The sequence below is a fragment of the Durio zibethinus genome, chromosome 7, assembly GCF_047325235.1.
Source record: "Durio zibethinus cultivar Kanyao isolate XHJ-2024 chromosome 7, ASM4732523v1, whole genome shotgun sequence".
Lineage (NCBI taxonomy): Eukaryota > Viridiplantae > Streptophyta > Magnoliopsida > Malvales > Malvaceae > Durio > Durio zibethinus.
This window is the reverse complement of record NC_143168.1, coordinates 17,994,597-18,012,166: the sequence shown is the minus strand read 5'-3', so window position 1 is coordinate 18,012,166 and position 17,570 is coordinate 17,994,597. Positions and strand designations below refer to the sequence as shown.

Sequence of the window (17,570 nt, the reverse complement as noted above, 5' to 3'; positions counted from 1 at the left end):
ACAAAGAAAGAAAAAGGCATTGCTCTCGTTGAGAGTCGAACTCAAGACCTCCCGCTTACTAAACGGGTGCTCTAACCAACTGAGCTACGAGAGCTTTCCATTTGTAGCTCAAAATCTTCTTTACTTAAATATTTAATTAATTTTTTAAAGATCATTCGGTGAGATATAAAGAACTATAACATATCAATAGTGTTATTCTAAAATTAAAATATTTCCCCCCCCCCCCCCATCTGTTGTAACTTGTAACATGAGATTTTCATTAAGGTAGTTTCTAATTTTAATTATAAAACATAATTTATGGTGAAATTTTTACATTCAAACTTTTAAATGAAAATGTTTTTATAGGTAAAGATGAAATGAGAGCTATCTTCATTTATGTACTTTATAAATTTGTTGGTTTATTATTATTATTTTTGGTATTGAGGAGTGCTTGCTCGCCTTATACTATATAGGCTTATAATTTAGATATTTTTATGAAAACAACTTAATACATAAACCACCTAGTAAAAAATAAAGCAATTGAACTCTAAACTCATTTTCCTAAATCAAGTTAGTTAAGAAATCCACACAAAAATTAAAACGATAGCCAGTGGCACAAACAATTTTCTCAAGCCAATTTTTCTTTTCATTTTTAGTAGCCAAAATTTTCAGGTAAAAAAGTCAAGCTGGCTCCCAATTATGTCTAAAGCTATTTCTAGTTTGTATTCATATATTGGTTCCTACTTTTTTCGATCAAAGTTTTTACTTTTTTCACCTGGAATTTAAGTAAAGAATATAATCCACCTTCAAGATGTGAAGTGCACCAATGGCACATTATCAAGTCTTGAGCAACTAGATAAAATAAACTCTTTCAAAAGACATTAATGAACCAATACTACTCGGAAGTTTCCGTAGATTTTAGCAATCTTTTAAGGTTTAAAAAAATTCAGTGTCTTTAGCTACTAATGAATTGATTAATCCCACTCAGTTTAATTTTTGCAACCGTTAAGCATCAATTTCTCAAGACTAAGAAGTCTTGAAAAGTTTGAAATTTTGATAAGGCCATGAGAATGATTGAGATTAATGATTTCACATCTAGAAAAAATTAGGAATTAAGAATAAATTAGAAACAATTATTTTTTTTTTAAAGAAACAATTAGCTTTTATAAATGTGCTGTTGTTTCATGAAAACAAAATAGAAATTACTATTCCTAAACTTGTTTTAGGTTAGTTTTGCTTATGTCAAGAACAACTAGCTTTGAAATATCTAAATATATAAGAAAATATTTTAGAGGAAATCCATGCTCCCTTTGTGTCATATCCTTAGCAATCAAATGGGTAGCCGACACAATGAAAGTTAAAAAATGGCCCTAACCATGTCACACTAACATCCTATTTGAATCAAATGAGGCCAATGTTTCTACATCCATTGGCATGAGAAATGGATTTACAACATGTAGATTTGTAGTTGTCTTTCCATAATTGTTTTCTAATAATCCTTTTAGATCAATGATCAGGTATTTAATAATTCAATAACTTATTAGAAGGAAGATTTTTTTTTAGAAAGAAAATTAAAAAATATATTTTTGGGTAAAACAAAAGGCATAAAAGATATAGGTAGAAAATTTAAGTTTCTTATAATTTTTCTCTTATTGCATCAAATGTGTCATTGCTTCTTTTTTTTTTTTTTTTCATTAACAATTATGAAAAAGTTGCCTATAAGATTTTCAATTACAATTATTGTATAGAAATCACAACTATTTAGTACTGCATTAGTGTATGGAAGGTAAACTCATGCAAGATATATATACATATATATATATATATGAACACAATTATATGTACTTGTTTAGGGGAAACGGAAGTGAAAGCATAACTTGAATTATTAGTCATTAAACAATATCATAATTCAAAAATTATTCATTTCCACATCATAAATCCTTCATACTAAATGTAAGAATTTCTTCATTGAAAGTTATTAACTACCAATCTTTCTTTCTCTCTTTCTCTTTTTCTTTTTATAATGTTAACAACTTATCTCTTCACTAATTTTTCTTTTAATGGCCGAATGCCATATTATGGGAAAGTGGAGCAGCTTTTTTTTTTATTAATCATAAACTACTTAATGTAGTTTTCATTCAACGAAGTAAACGTTATGCATAAGAATCAGGCCACCCATTATAGATAGACCCATATCTCCAACTTCTTTCATCTCTCATTAGCACAGAATAGGTGCCAAACTCTCATGATCTCGAGAACGTTTTCTTTATTTTTTACATCATGTTCATACAAGGAAATGATCCTTGCGATCAGCATACTTTGAAAGCTCAGTTGCTATACAACTATTAGGTGCATAAAAGAGCTCATGATCGTATCTAATCACTTATACAATTGTTAGGTATGTATAGTAACTCTTTTACAAGTAAAGTAAATATACAATACCCTAGACTTATATTTCAAGTTTCTCACAATCTCTCTTTTATTATATTGCATGATATATTTGTGTATTCATAAGTACATTCGACGTTTCAAATATAATTGGTCAACTAGTGAATATAACTAAATGAGACACCAAAATGATTTTTTTTTTTTAAATCTCTCCATTTCAATTAAACTACTATCCATATATGTCCTATTAGATCGAATCATCTATGACTATTGGTAATAATCCAAGATAACTAACATTAGACTAAAACTTTAAAAAATAGTTGAAAGTTATTAAAGGTAATAAATATGAGATCTTTTGATCTCAGGAGTCTCACTAATAAGAAACAGAGATCTATTCCTTTGTTACCCTTGTTAGTCAAACAATACACATTTGGTATAAAATACATGCTATAGTATTACTCTCTTTTTTCTAAGGAGCATATATCTTTTATCATTTATGTATTAATACTGTGCAGGTGATAGTTCAGAAGTATCTAATTTAAATTCTATAACTTTATTTGATTTCATATAATCAATAGGACTTTTACCTAACATATTAAGACAGATAAAGTGAATTATAGGTTTATTTACTTTTGTTCACAAATCTTAATATCTAGTGACCTCATCTTGAACATTATCAGGGTAATTTCATTTTAAGCTTAAGCTCTCAATCCATAGCTTTAGTAGTTTCATCTCTATGGTGCCAAACTATTTAAGTGATTGCCAGTGTTAGAAGGCCAATCATCTATTGACATATTTTTCAAATAATATCATATACGTACATATATATATATATATACATATGTACATGCATCATAAAATAAAGTACTAAACATTAATCAAAAACTATCATACATTGTTTAATAGAACTGTTCAATCAGTACATGTACATCAATATCTACGTAATCTTAAAGATCTTATGTAACTATAAAACACATTTCTATGTATGAGCTTAATAAATGGATTTGCATCTTATGCGTAAAAATATACTGCATGTTGACTTTCTTTTGTGCAACATATCTCTCACGCAGTTATATTTAATAGCTATATGTTTAGTTTTAGAATGATATTTAGGATCCTTTGTGAGCTTAACTATCATAATTCACTAACACTAAATTGGACTCATCCTTCTCAATTCTCAAATGATTCAAGAATCTCTTAAGTTAAACAATCTCTTACACTACTATTGAATTTAGCTTCAGTTGTGGATAATACTATGCAAGTTTGTTTCTTACTACTTCGTGAAATAATACTACTATTCAATAAAAATGTAGCTAGAGGTAGATTTTCTTTCATCTAAATCTCTTCCCTAATGAACATCAAGATCACTTCTTTAATAGCACAATGAATAATCTGTAATGTCTTTTAGATGTCTCAATATTCTTTTAACAATTTTTCAATAAGGTTGACCTAGATTGGATTAATATTTGCTTACCATGTCTATGGCATAACAGATGTCCCATCTTGTGCACATTATAGCATATATAAGGTTTTTAATAGCACTAGAGTAATGAACTCTTGCTATTTATTTTTTTTTTTCTTATAGAGTCTTGGACACATTCTTTAACTAAGACCTTCATCTTTTTTCATAGGAATATCTATTAGTTTGCAATTTTGCATATTAAATTGTTCCATAATTTCCCTAATAAACTACTCTTATGAAAAAGCTAACAATTTCTTGAAACAATCTGTCATGATTTTTACACTAAGTATGTAAGTTGTTTCACCCATGTCTTTCATTTCAAAATATGAGAACAACTAGGTTTTCACTTTAGTGATATACTCTTTATCATTATCAGCTAATAGTATGTCATCCACATAAAATGACAAGATCATAAATTTTTCCTTATCTCTTTTGACATACACATAGTAGTCCTCATTAATTATGATAAAATCATATGAAATTATAGCTTAATGAAATCTAATATACCATTGCTTAAAAGATTGCCTAAAACCATAAATAGAATTTAACAACATGCACATTTATGCTCTTGACCTTTGTTAATGAAATTTATAGCTTGTTTCATATAGATTTTCTTTTCTAGTCATCCATTTAAAAAAGTAATTTTCATATCTATTTGATGTAACTTTAAATCTAAACTAACTACAATGACTAAAATTAAACATATTAAGGTAAATCTCACAACAGGAAAAAAAATAATTTTCATATCCATTTGATGTAAATCTTAATCTAAACTGGTTACAATGGCTAAAATTAAACATATCTATTTGTTTCATATAGATTTTCTTTTCTAGTCATCCATTTAAAAAAGTAATTTTCATATCTATTTGATGTAACTTTAAATCTAAACTAATTACAATGACTAAAATTAAACATATTAAGGTAAATCTCACAACAGGAAAAAAAATAATTTTCATATCCATTTGATGTAAATCTTAATCTAAACTGGTTACAATGGCTAAAATTAAACATATCGAGGTAAATTTCACAACAAGAAAAAAAGTCTCTTAATAATCAATTCCTTCTTATTGATTATACCCTTTCACTACTAGATAAGCCTTATATCTCTCAATTATCCCATCTGATTTATGCTTAATCTTAAGAATCCATTTGTTCCTAATAGCTTTACATCATTTAGGAGCATCAACCAATTTTCGCAATTTGATCTCATATACTCTATATCTTCTTCCATTATTTTCATCCACTTTTTTTTTTACAATAGATGAGAGACATTTTTAACATTTTTTTTGCTCTATTTCATCTTATGGGGTATTGAAAAATGCTTTCCCTTTAATATTAAAACAATGTCAAGGAATATTTTCACGATTACTTTGCTTAACTAGTAATTCTTGAAAAATTAACTCTTAAATTCATCATCTTTATTCACACTCCCACATGCATGAGATAATATTGGTTCTTAAATAAGAATATGCATTAATTGATTTGAAACTAACAAATCATTTGGTTCATTAATCTTGTAAAGAGACATTTCTTAATCTATCTCACCTCTTTTTGAAAATTTATTTTTCAAAAAAGTGGTATCTCAAGATTCAAATTTGGTTACACTCACATTTGACTATTCATCTATAAACATGTATCCCTTTAAATACTTAAAATATCTTAAAAATATACTCTTTTTACCTCAAAGGACCTAGCATGCCATGTGGATGAATGGTCTCATGTATATAGGTAGTACAATCATAAGGTCTTAAATTAATGAGATTAGGTTTTGTTCTAGTCTATAATTCATAAAGGATGGATGTAACTAACCTAAAGGGTACTCTATTGAGTATATAAACAATAATTAACAACACATCACCCCAAAAGGTGATTAACAAATTTGCTTGGGCCATTATCGACCTCATCATTTCTAGAAGAATTCTATTTTTTCTTTCTATAACAATATTTTATTATGGAGTTTTTGAAATTTTCAACTACCTATCAATACCATTTTTATCACATAATTGTTTGAACTGATTAAGCAAATACTCACATTTTTAATCCATTCTTAATGCCTTAATATTTTTATCTAATTGATTCTCTACTAAGGTTACACATTTTTTAAAGCATTTTAATGCTTTAAACTTGTAAGAAATCAAATAGACGAACCTGAAACGTGTAAAATCATCTATAAATGTGATAAAATACTGATTTTCTTTCTGTGACCTTACATTTATTAAGCCATAAATGTTGGAATGTATCAACTGCAATGGAACTTCAACTCTAGTTCTTTTACCAAATAGTTTCTTATCATTTTTTTTTTGCTAGATAACTTTCACAAAATAGTAAATTCACTTTCTTAATAGGGCCTAAAAATCCTTCTTTTGATAATTTATCCATTCTTTGTTGACCTATATGGCTAAGTCTAGCATGCCAAATATTCACATCAATATTCATATTAGAATCAATTATAAGGAAAAAGCTTAGTTTATTGTACAAAACAATATCTAACATAATAAACCATTTGACAAATATCCAAATCCATAATAAGTTGTATCCAAATATAAACTTAAACCAGAATTGTTAAAATTCAAAACAAATCCAAAACTAAAACGAATAGCAATAGAAACCAAATTTTGTTAAATATCAAGAGCAAAAAGTACATTATGTAGGATAAAAGTTTTGCCACCACACATGGATAGCTTGTAGGTGCCAATTCCCCTTACTTTAATCCATGATTAATTTTCTACATAGATCCATTTTATTTCATATTGAATCCAACAAAAATCCATGAATGTATTCTTGTCTCATGCTATATGGTTTGTGGTCCTTGAGAATACAATTCATAAAAAATATGATTTAGTCATCATAATAGTACTAGAAACAAATACAATAATTTCAACATTACGTAAAAATACTTTAAGGGTTTGTAACTTATTTGATTTGTTGATTTTATGAGCAAAATGACCCTTTTTGTCATAATTAAAGTACTTGACTCTCAATTTGTTCTTTTTAGGATGAGCCTTGAGACCTTGTCTTTTGTTGGTTTAGACATATTTTGGCTTATCCAGAGCTTTTTTCTTATTCCCACTATGTAGCCTACACTTAAAGCTCAAAGTTTCTTTTAAATTAAAGAATGACATACAAGCATTAACACTAGGCTTAAATGCTTTCATATGATCTTTTTCTAGTTAAAATGATGGGAAACATCATCAAGAGTCTTTATTCTGTCATTGTGGGTAAGGTGCACTTTCATGTGCTCCTAACTATATGGCAAATAATTGATGATAGCTTGAAACTGTTATTCATTTGTCAGAGTGTGGTCAACTTTTTTCAGCTCGTTTATCACGTTTAACATCTCTTTCATATGCTGCCTCATATTATGATTAGGTCATTTTTTACATAATAGTAAGCTACCTTAGTTTGGTAACCAAAGTTGCACCAAACTTTGCATTTAAAGCACTCCACATCTTTTTGGCTATTCCATTATATTGAAACTTATGCATAAAATCATTCTCTATACTGCTAAGCAATATAATGCGTGCAGTTAAGTTTTTCTTTTTTTAGACTTTGTAAGCCTCTTAGTCCTTCTATGCTAAAATGTATTCTCTTTTTCAGGCTTATTAAGGATATTATTCAGAACATTAAGAAGCTCTTATTCTTCAAGTACATATTGGATTTTCATACTTCGAATCTTATGATTGTCCTCATTTAGCTTTTCACCTTTATTTAATTTAGCAATAATAGTTTTAGAAGTAGAAGCCATTTCAAAGTATAATTTTACATTTGAGAGATGTATACACTAATAAATGCCTAGCATTGCACACTTCTTGTTTTGCTACAATAAATAAATAAAATAATGACAATCATTCACATAAAAATGAAACTAAAAGGTCATTATGTTCACAATTAAATTTTATTTTTAATGTGTTTAATTATCACTAATTCATTTCATTATGCAAAATCAATCATTTTAAGATAAAACAAATCAATTATCTTAGAACTCCCACTAACCATAAGATTACTAATATATAATCAATAACATATATTTATTTTACACAAACAAATCTTACAAAGCATATTTGAATCCATAAACATGTTCGTAGTATAATATATATATATATATATACTAAATGTTAATTAAAGACGTTCTTAATCAATTACGAATGACTTATCTAAGAATAAGCAATGATTTCAAAAACTCCTTTAAAAGTTTTGCATTCACATTGCCTATCCATGAAGGTCTAGGAATTTTATGTTTCCTATTACAGAGACTTGGGTAGATTAAAAGGGTCACACTTCTCTTTACCCGATTCTCACATATTCCTTCACAAATATACTTAATTAATATTTCATACATAGGATCACTTTTCAAAGACATTCAAATATTTTAAAGAAGATTCTTTTGTTTGAGTTAAAAATGTATCAATCAGTATTTCATATTTAATCTAGTCATTCCTAATGTGTATGTAGCCACGCCAGATCAATTCTTGGATTATGTCATTGATCTTGATGATATGCCTCTCAATATCATCATTTGAATCCATTTAGTATTGCGTTAATTTCATTTTCAACCTTACAACTCTAAGAAATTGCTCCTATGTCCTTAAAATAATAGGAGTCCGCATGAAAACAATCATAATTTTTTGTAACAAAATACAAAAAAAAATTATAAATTCATGAGTCTAAGTTGTTGGGCAAGTGTTTTTTTTTTTTTTTTTTTTTTTTGCAACACTAGTAGAAATTGACACACCTGAAAGATCACTAAAAACAAGCTATAAACTCGCAAAAATTTTAGTTTACAATTTTAATGGCATTTTCCAAGGTTGATATATTTGAAAATATAATTTGACCGAATTAATAAATATTTTTTATAGAATTCATAATTATAGTATCACAATATACCTATTCAATGGTTGGGACACTCATTTGATCAAATGAATTCAGTTTGATAAGATCAAATTTTAAATAAGATTTTAAAATCAGAATATAAAATAAAAAAAAAGATTTATTGAATATATCCAAAATTAAAATTATAAAAATGTACATCAATCGAGTCAGATTAAATGAATACTTCAAAATTTTGAGACCTGACTCGTACATTCTATTTATATTTATAGGAATTCTTTTATAACATTATGTGATGGAACAAATAGCTTTCAGAAAAAATATTGGAACAACTAGAAAATACTGTTAAAATTGGTTAATCGGTTCAAGCATCTACCACTTTTTTGGGGATATTTTGTAATTAAAGCTGCATATATATCGTTTCTAAGTAGAAAAGAAGACAATTTAGTGGACATGCAATCTAGGAGTGATATGGACCTCCAATGATTTCTTCATTACGGTCGTAAATTCATGTTTTTAAGTTAAATCAACATCATCTGATCATTTCGAACCAAACCACTTAAAATTCCACGCCAAGTTTGCCACAAAACACTCTAAGTGAATCATTGCCAAACGATCGGCTTCGCCAAATGGCAACATCTTTATCTCTCTTATCCCTGTAATATCAAAATCTCTTCCATCATCACCATTGAATCTCTCAGGCTTGAATTCCATTGGATCTTCCCATACTTTAGGATTTCGTCCCACTGTTGCCACCATAAAAGTTACAACAATGTTTTTTGGCACCAAAAAACTACATCTTTAGTTACAGAATGAGGAACGAGAAAATGGCCTAGTTGATGACGCCTTAAACCTTCCAAAATAACATCTCTAAGATATGACGTCTTTCCCATCTTTTATTTCCATGAATAACATCTCTTGAATATGTGGGCACTTCACCAAATTAGCCATGATCCATTCTAGATCCTGTGGACGTTGTTACTTGAATCAGTGCCTGCAGTGAAGAACTCAGCACAATTTCACAATTTCATTTTCTTCAAGTTTTCTCGTTTCCTCTATAAGTTGTAAATCAAACAATATGCCAACGTAGGGAAGTAAAGGCGTACACCCAGTTGGAGGTGCCTCAATTTAGGTATGCAACTTACGTTCAAAGACTTAATGGATCAGAGGATTCTACGATTTATGCCTCCAAGTATCACATTCCGTTACGTTCTTCATACAGCTATATTGATCCTTTTCATATTTTTCTTCCCTCAGCGCCTTTCTTGCTCTTATCGAAGGTATCATGCTCCTGTAGAAGCTGACGAAGCTTCTCCCTACGCTTGTAAAAGAAAATTTTTCCCAAAGTCGGAAACAGATTGAGTGTTTTGACTTTGTCAAAACTCAATTGCAAACCGAAGCTGCACGTCCTTGATATCTTGAATTTGCCTTTCTTCAATCTTCTCACCAAAGCAAATAAAAGCTAACAAACTAAAGAAAGCGTGTTGTAGAGGCTCCATGACTTCAACGTGATGTTCATTAGATGATGAGAGATACATATGAAGCACGGACCATGGAGACGTAATATATATATATATATATATATATGACATGATAAAGACATGACGACATGATAATTAAAAAAAAAAAGATATCAAGGACATGCAGCTTCGGTTTGCAATTGAGTTTTGATAATAGAGATAAGATTATGGCAAAGGCGGAGCCAAGTAGGGCCATAGAATGCCTGAAGGATGTTATACTAATCAGATTTATCAATTTAATCGATGGAAAGAGTGTTTAAGATAAATTTTCTTTCAAATTTTCTTATTTTTTAATCTTTAAAAGTGTCCAAAATTTTTTTTGAAAGTGTTCAATTTTTCTTTTAAATTTTGTTATTTTTTAATTTTAGAAGGTTTCTACGAACACCCTTCACAAAAGGTGGATTCGCCGATGCTTGATGAGCAAGAGAGTGGCTTACAACAAAGATTTATGGGTTTTGAGCCTATATGCAGGTAACCATATATATTTTTCTCTAGGGATAGAGCAAGGGCCTTAACTTGGGGCAAAGGCTTGACAAGTAGTAGAGCCGTGTTTTGTGGGGGCCCTGTAGGGAGCTGGTGCCGTGTTTTCTTATTGTAATGATCGAAAATTTTAAGAACAATAGTAGTAGAGCTCACGATGAAGGTGATGAAGGTGCTTTAAATTTTGCTTGTTATCATGGTGTTCACTGTTTTTCCAATTGAAATTCCGTGTGGGGCAAGGAATTAATTTTTAGATTTGTTCATGGACATGTTTAGAATTTGAGTTTTTAAGTATATTTGGCAATTTATGTCTTTTGCTTCATATTTATTTTTTATCAAATACATATAAATAATAAATATTATAATATTATAATTCATGTTTACAAATCAGATATAAAGCATATATTTTTTTCATAATATTATAATTCATGTTTACAAATCAAATATAAAGCATATATTTTTTTCATTTTCGTTAAACTTATATATGAGTTTGTTAAGATTTGACAAATGTTTAACTGCCGCTGCCCAAGCTTTAAGTTCCTATAATGTGACTTGATCATACAGCAAAAGATAACTTTGAGTACAAAGTAAAGAAATTATCATTTAATCTCCATATGATTTTTCTTAGGCCACGTTAGCTGTCAGTGTTATCCAGTTTATGTGAACACAAATAATTATTTCACCATGATTTCTTTCCATCTCATATAAATTGATTTGAATCCAATCACCTCCTAACTCCCAAGTCCCAACCATGCAAATTTTCATGAGAAATGGGAACCAATTTCATCATCATCGTTGTTCTCGTCATGATCACCCTATTCATCTCCCTCCTTAAATCTCTCTGCAGCCATCTCAACAAGAAAACCACCCACAAACTTCCCCCAGGTCCATTTTCAATTCCATTCATTGGCAACCTGTTATGGCTCCATAAATCTTTTCCACAAATCGTTGCCTGGGTTCCCACACTGCATGCAAAATATGGTCCAATTTACACTCTTCGACTAGGTTCCAAACCCATAATCTTTATTTCCAGCCACTCCCTTGCTCATCAAGCCTTGATTATCAAGGGTGCCATCTTTGCTGACCGCCCTGAAGCTCTTGCCAGTGAAAAATTACTTAGCTGTGATCAGCATAACATCACCTCGGGATTTTATGGCCCTACATGGCTCCTCTTCCGTCGTAATCTCATCTCTAATATTCTCCACCCTTCGAAAATAAATTCCTATTCATGTGCTCGTAAATGGGCACTTGAAATCTTAATCAACGACCTGAAGTCCCAATCGGATTGCGTCGACGATGGTGTTGAAGTAATGGAACCAATCCAACATGCCACTTTTTGTTTGTTAGTTTACATGTGCTTTGGTGGCAAGCTTGAGCAAAAACAAATCAAAGACGTTAGGGATGTACAACGTCGTGTGCTACTAAGTTTCAACAGATCCAAAATGGTCAATTTCTTTCCATGCTTCGGGAAAATTTTCTTTCACAACCGTTGGAGGGAGCTACTCGAGGTTCGAAAAGATCAGGAAAAAACACTGGTGCCTTTAATAAAAGCGAGAAAGGCATTGAAAGAAACAAATCACTGCGATGGGCCCTTCCTTCCATATGTTGATACATTGTTTGATTTAAACCTTCCAGAGCAGAAGAGAAAGCTTGAAGAAAGGGAACTTGTGACACTTTGCTCTGAGTTCATCACTGCAGGCACTGATACTACAACCACAGCTCTGCAATGGATCATGGCAAATTTAGTGAAGTACCAACATATCCAGGACAAGCTATTCAGGGAGATTAAAGGGGTTATAGGAGATGGAGAAGAAGAGATAAAGGAAGATGATTTGCGAAAAATGCCATATCTTAGAGCAGTTATTCTGGAAGGCTTAAGGCGTCATCCCCCAGCCCCTTTTGTAGTCCCTCATGCTGTGACGAAAGATGTACTCTTGGATGGTTTTCTTGTGCCCAAAAACAGTATTGTAACTTTCATGGTGGCTGAAATGGGAAGGGATCCAAAGGTATGGGAAAATCCAATGGAATTCAATCCTGAAAGGTTCTTAAATAGTGGTGATGATGATGATCATCATCATGGGGAAGTAGTTTTTGATATTACAGGAAAAAGAGAGATCAAGATGATGCCATTTGGGGTAGGGAGGAGGATGTTCCCAGCATATAATTTGGCAATGCTTCACCTTGAGTATTTTGTGGCAAACATGGTTTGGCATTTCAAATGGTCTAATTGGAAAGGCGATGTTGTGGACTTGACTGCAAAATATGAATTTACTACCGTGATGAAAAATTCATTGCAAGTGCATGTCACTCCTAGATTGCATGTAAACTAAATCGTTGTTTAGTTTCCCAGACATTGCCTGTCTGTTCATTGTATCCCTATTAATCGTTACTCTTAAAAATAAAATATCCGTTCAGGATCATTAAATATTATTTGTCATGTGATATTCACGTGACATTGACGTGAATTTTAAGATATTTATTGTTAAAAGTTTTTAAATTTTTAAAAAATTTATATTTGGTGCATGACAATTTATAAATTTTATATATTATCATAAATCAAAGATTACACACAATTAATAAATAAACTTGAAAGTTAAGAAGTCCTTAATAATAAATTAAAATTAACTTTTATTATATAAATTTTAAGATTTTTAATCTTTTAAAATTTACTCATTAATTTGTCAATATGTGACTTAATGATAGTGTATAGAGTTTATACACTATCAAATAGTGTATCAAATATAAACATATTTCTAAAATTGTTCATTAACGATATGGTCGTTTTTTTTTTTTTTTAAATAAGGTGGATTCCTTTAAACAATAGGATTACATTATGAAGCAATAGTATCATTTAACAGTAAGGGGTAGTCCCCTATCCAGTATCTATTATTTTTCAGCTCCAATGCATGTTTTGCCAATTTGTGAGCAGCTTCGTTGCCCTGACATCTTATTGAAAGAAATTGCAACCCTGACTCAATGCCTTGACTCCATCCAATAAATTACCAATCATTGACAGATCTTTTGTCTTTATTCCCAGCATGCTTATGATTTCTACAGCATCTCCTTCCAAAACCATAGCAATAAAACCTAATTCCCTTGCAAAGATGATCCCTGCCAATGCTGCGTGAGCTTCTATTACTGTGGAGTCCTTAACCCTTTCCACATAACGTACAGCAGATCCCAGGACTTCACCCTTATTATTTTTCACCACCATTCCCATTCCTCCAGCCACCTCTGCAGTGTTCAAAGCTCTATCAAAATTGACCTTTGCTAATTTTACAGGAGGTGGAATCCATCTAATGTGGTCATCCACCCTTATCTCCCGTTTCCCTGGCATTTTATGAACTCCTCTATTTAGTTTGTAGCAAAGCTGGCTGTGACCTGAGGATTTTGCAACTCCACTTCCTTGACGAACACATTCCTTCTGTGCCAAATTGCCCAGCAAACAGTTAGTCCCTCCTTGAAGCCATCATTTCCAACGAGTCCACCAACCCAGTTACCCAGTCCTTCTCTATCGTGTGAGATTGATCCATCCACTTGCTGTCCACTACCGCTGCTGTCCAAATCTCCCTTGCTCTATAACAGCCCCTTATCGCATGCATGATAGTCTCACCATTCTGCCCACATAGTGGACACAAGGTTGGTGTATCTATATGCCTCTTTCTCAGGTTGCAAAGAACAGGTAGAATTCCATGGTTTAGCTTCCACCTAAAAACTTAAATCTTCATGCAATCCGTTTTGGTTTGCTGGAAAGGCTAACTCTTTACCATCCCTTATCCAGTCATCGCCCCATATTCGAATTTGCTTCCCATCTCCCACTCTTCCATCTTAGGCTAGCTTTTAGCACATTTCTAGCAGTCCAGATACTCCTCCACGTGAATGAAGGTTTATTTCCTAACGGTACCTCTACAATGGTAGTGCTTTTGCTTTGAAAACCCTATGCACTAGAGAGTTTGTATATTTTAGTAACCTCGACCCTTGCTTTCCCAGTAAAGCCAGGTTAAAGCTTTCAAAGTCTCTAAAACCCATCCCTCCATCAAGCTTGGCCAAACAAACCTTTTCCCATCTCGGTTAATGCATGCCTCTCCTATCCTTTCTTAAGCTCCACCAGTAGCGGCTTATTATATTATTTATTTCCTCGCATAATCCTTTTAGGAGGAAGTAATTCATTGCATATACGGAAAAGGCTAGCAAAATTGATTTTATAAAGACCTCATTTCCCCCCTCAAACAGACATCTCTTACTCTAGTGTTGGATTTGCATTTTAATCCTATTCACCAATTCTCTAAAAGCCCTCATTTTGTTCTACCAATAATGGCCGGCAGCCCCAAGTACTTCTCAAGGTTATTGGTATTTTGGACACCCCAACAATGTTTGACAACCCCCTTTGCGTTCGCTGGAGTATTTGCACTGAAATAAAGTTGTGATTTTTCTAGGTTCACCAGCTGCCCAAAACCCTCTTTATGTTCCTTAAAAATGCTCTTCACCCTATTGCTCTTCTGTTAGTTTGCTTTGAAAAAAAAAAAAAGAAGCAAACTATCATCTGTAAAAAATAAGTAATTAATTTTTAGACCCTTCTGACTTACTCTCACCCCATTTACTCTTCCTTCCTTCTGATATTTCAGTAAAAGTGCTAAAAAGCCCTTAGTGCATAATAAGAATAGATACGGTGATGAGGGGTTACCTTGGCATAATCCACGACTTAGGTAGAATTTATCCGAAACCTCACCATTAACTAAAATAAAATAGGATACTGATCTCACACATTGCATGACCTCGTTGATCCGTCTATCTTTAAAAGCCAACTTCCCCTTAATCGATCGAGGAAAAACCGTTCTACTCTGTCATAGGCTTTACTCATATCAAGTTTGAGAACTGCATACCCCATCCTACCTATCTTCTTCAGTTTCAAAGGATGCAGTAATTCTAAAGTAATCAGTACATTGTCATTTATCAATCTACCTGGGACGAAGGCGCTCTGAAACTCACTTACATATTAAGGTAAAATGTGTTTCAGCTTATTAGTTAGGACTTCAGCTATAATTTTATAGCTAACATTACAAAGGCTAGTTGGTCTGAAATTTGTCATAGCTCTGGGGTTTTTCACTTTTGGGATGAGAACTATATTATTTGAATTAATATCCTGGATGCTACCTTAACCATTCAAAAAAGACAAACAAAATGTAGTGATACAAAATCCTACAATGTGCCAATATTTTTTATAGAATAGAGGTGGCCCATCAGGTCCTGGAGCTTTGGTTGGAGACATTTGTCTTATTGCCTCGTTGATTTTTTCTGGTCAAAAATTTGCAAGCAAAGCAGTGTTCATCTCCTCAGACATTATTATGTCAACGGTCTCTAGTACCTCTCCATGGTTCGATGGGCTTTGGGATTCAAACAACTTCCTGAAATAATTAATTGCTATCTCTTTTATCTCTGTAGGATCTTCACACCATACCCATGCTTCATTCTCCAGCCCCTGGATGAAGTTATTCCTCTTTCAGCTGGATACCTGTGCATGAAAAAAAGCTGTATTTTTATCTCCTTCGCGTAACCATGAGATTCGTAACCTTTGTTGCCAAAATACCTCTTTTCTTTTCAAAAGCTTGTTAAGTTCATGAAGCAATTTATTTGCTTCTGTGCTAGCTTCAGTACTCAGCTCGAGCCCTTTGGCTTTCTCATACTCTCTGGTAACCCTTTCAATATCATCATAGAGGCTTCTAAAGGTTCTGTTATGGCACGTTGTTAACCCATTTCTTACGTTGTCCATCTTTGCATGAATGTTTGCGTAGCTACTATATACCTATCCATCATGTATAACCTGCTCGCATGCATTCTCTTTGGCCACATGGCTTTGAAAAGAAATATCCACTTTTGTCCACGTCATTGCCTTCTCTTGCTTCCATCTGTGTCAACCAGAATTGGATTATGATCTGATTCTGTGCTTAGTAAATTGTGAACTGCATACAGGGGAAACAAACCCTTCCATCTTTCATTGCCCAATACATAGTCCATTCTCTCTCAAATTGCTTTCGATCCATCATCCCTTTCCCAAATATACCATAACCCTTTATACCCCAAATACCAACATCTTCAACCGCCTATCTAAAGCCCCGTATCTGTCATTCAGCTTGTTGTCGATTTTTTCATTATCCCACATAATTTCATTAAAATTCCCCAAGCAGCGCCATGGTTTCCCTAAGTTGGTCGCCATTGTTCGCAGCATATTCCAAACTTCGCTTTGTATCCTTACATTTGGTTCTCCATAAAATCCTGTCAACCTCCATTCCTTGCCCTACGGATCCACTACTTCCATGTCGATATGGTGCTTTGAGTAACTAAGCAAACTTAGTGTCACCTCCTCCTTCCATAACATAACCAGGCCACTGCTTCTTCCAGTTGCATTCACCTCGAAAGCTGAATGCATATTAAGCTTTCTATGGATTTTGTCAAGTGCTATGTCAACACAATTTCGAGACCTTCTCTCTTCACAATCTTATGAAGAGCCCAAACTGTCCGTGGGTTCACAAGCCCATGGCAGTTCCATGCCACATGCCACACACCTCACTACAATAATTGTATATCCGTTAGTATAGTATTTCTTATGTGTTTCACCATTATACATTTTATCAATGGTTAATGCCATCAATATAAACATGTATGTTTAATTTTTTTTACCTATACCGACAATTAATGCTCGTCAGTATAGATTTGTATATTTTAATTTTTTTTACTTGTACCAATAATTATCGTCTGTCAATATAAACTTGTATATTTTAATTTTTTATTATATTTTACTAAGGATTGGTGATTGTTAGTATAATCTAAAATATTTCAACGATCAAGTGTATCAGTATAAATGTTAAGACGTTGATAAATTTTTTTTAATTATATTTTTAATTATTAATATTAAT

The 17,570-nt window shown here is 32.1% G+C and overlaps 1 non-coding gene and 1 pseudogene across 2 annotated transcripts; one reads left to right on the top strand and one right to left on the bottom strand.

Moving 5' to 3' along the window:
- Positions 1–20: 20 nt before the first annotated feature.
- On the bottom strand, positions 21–94 carry TRNAT-AGU (transfer RNA threonine (anticodon AGU)). The gene has a single exon. It is a non-coding gene; the product is annotated as a tRNA-Thr (tRNA).
- Positions 95–11,385: 11,291 nt separating this feature from the next.
- Positions 11,386–13,128, top strand: LOC111277727 (cytochrome P450 89A2 pseudogene; annotated as a pseudogene). Its single transcript, XR_016343542.1, has one exon. The product of XR_016343542.1 is annotated as a cytochrome P450 89A2 pseudogene (transcript).
- Positions 13,129–17,570: the final 4,442 nt, after the last annotated feature.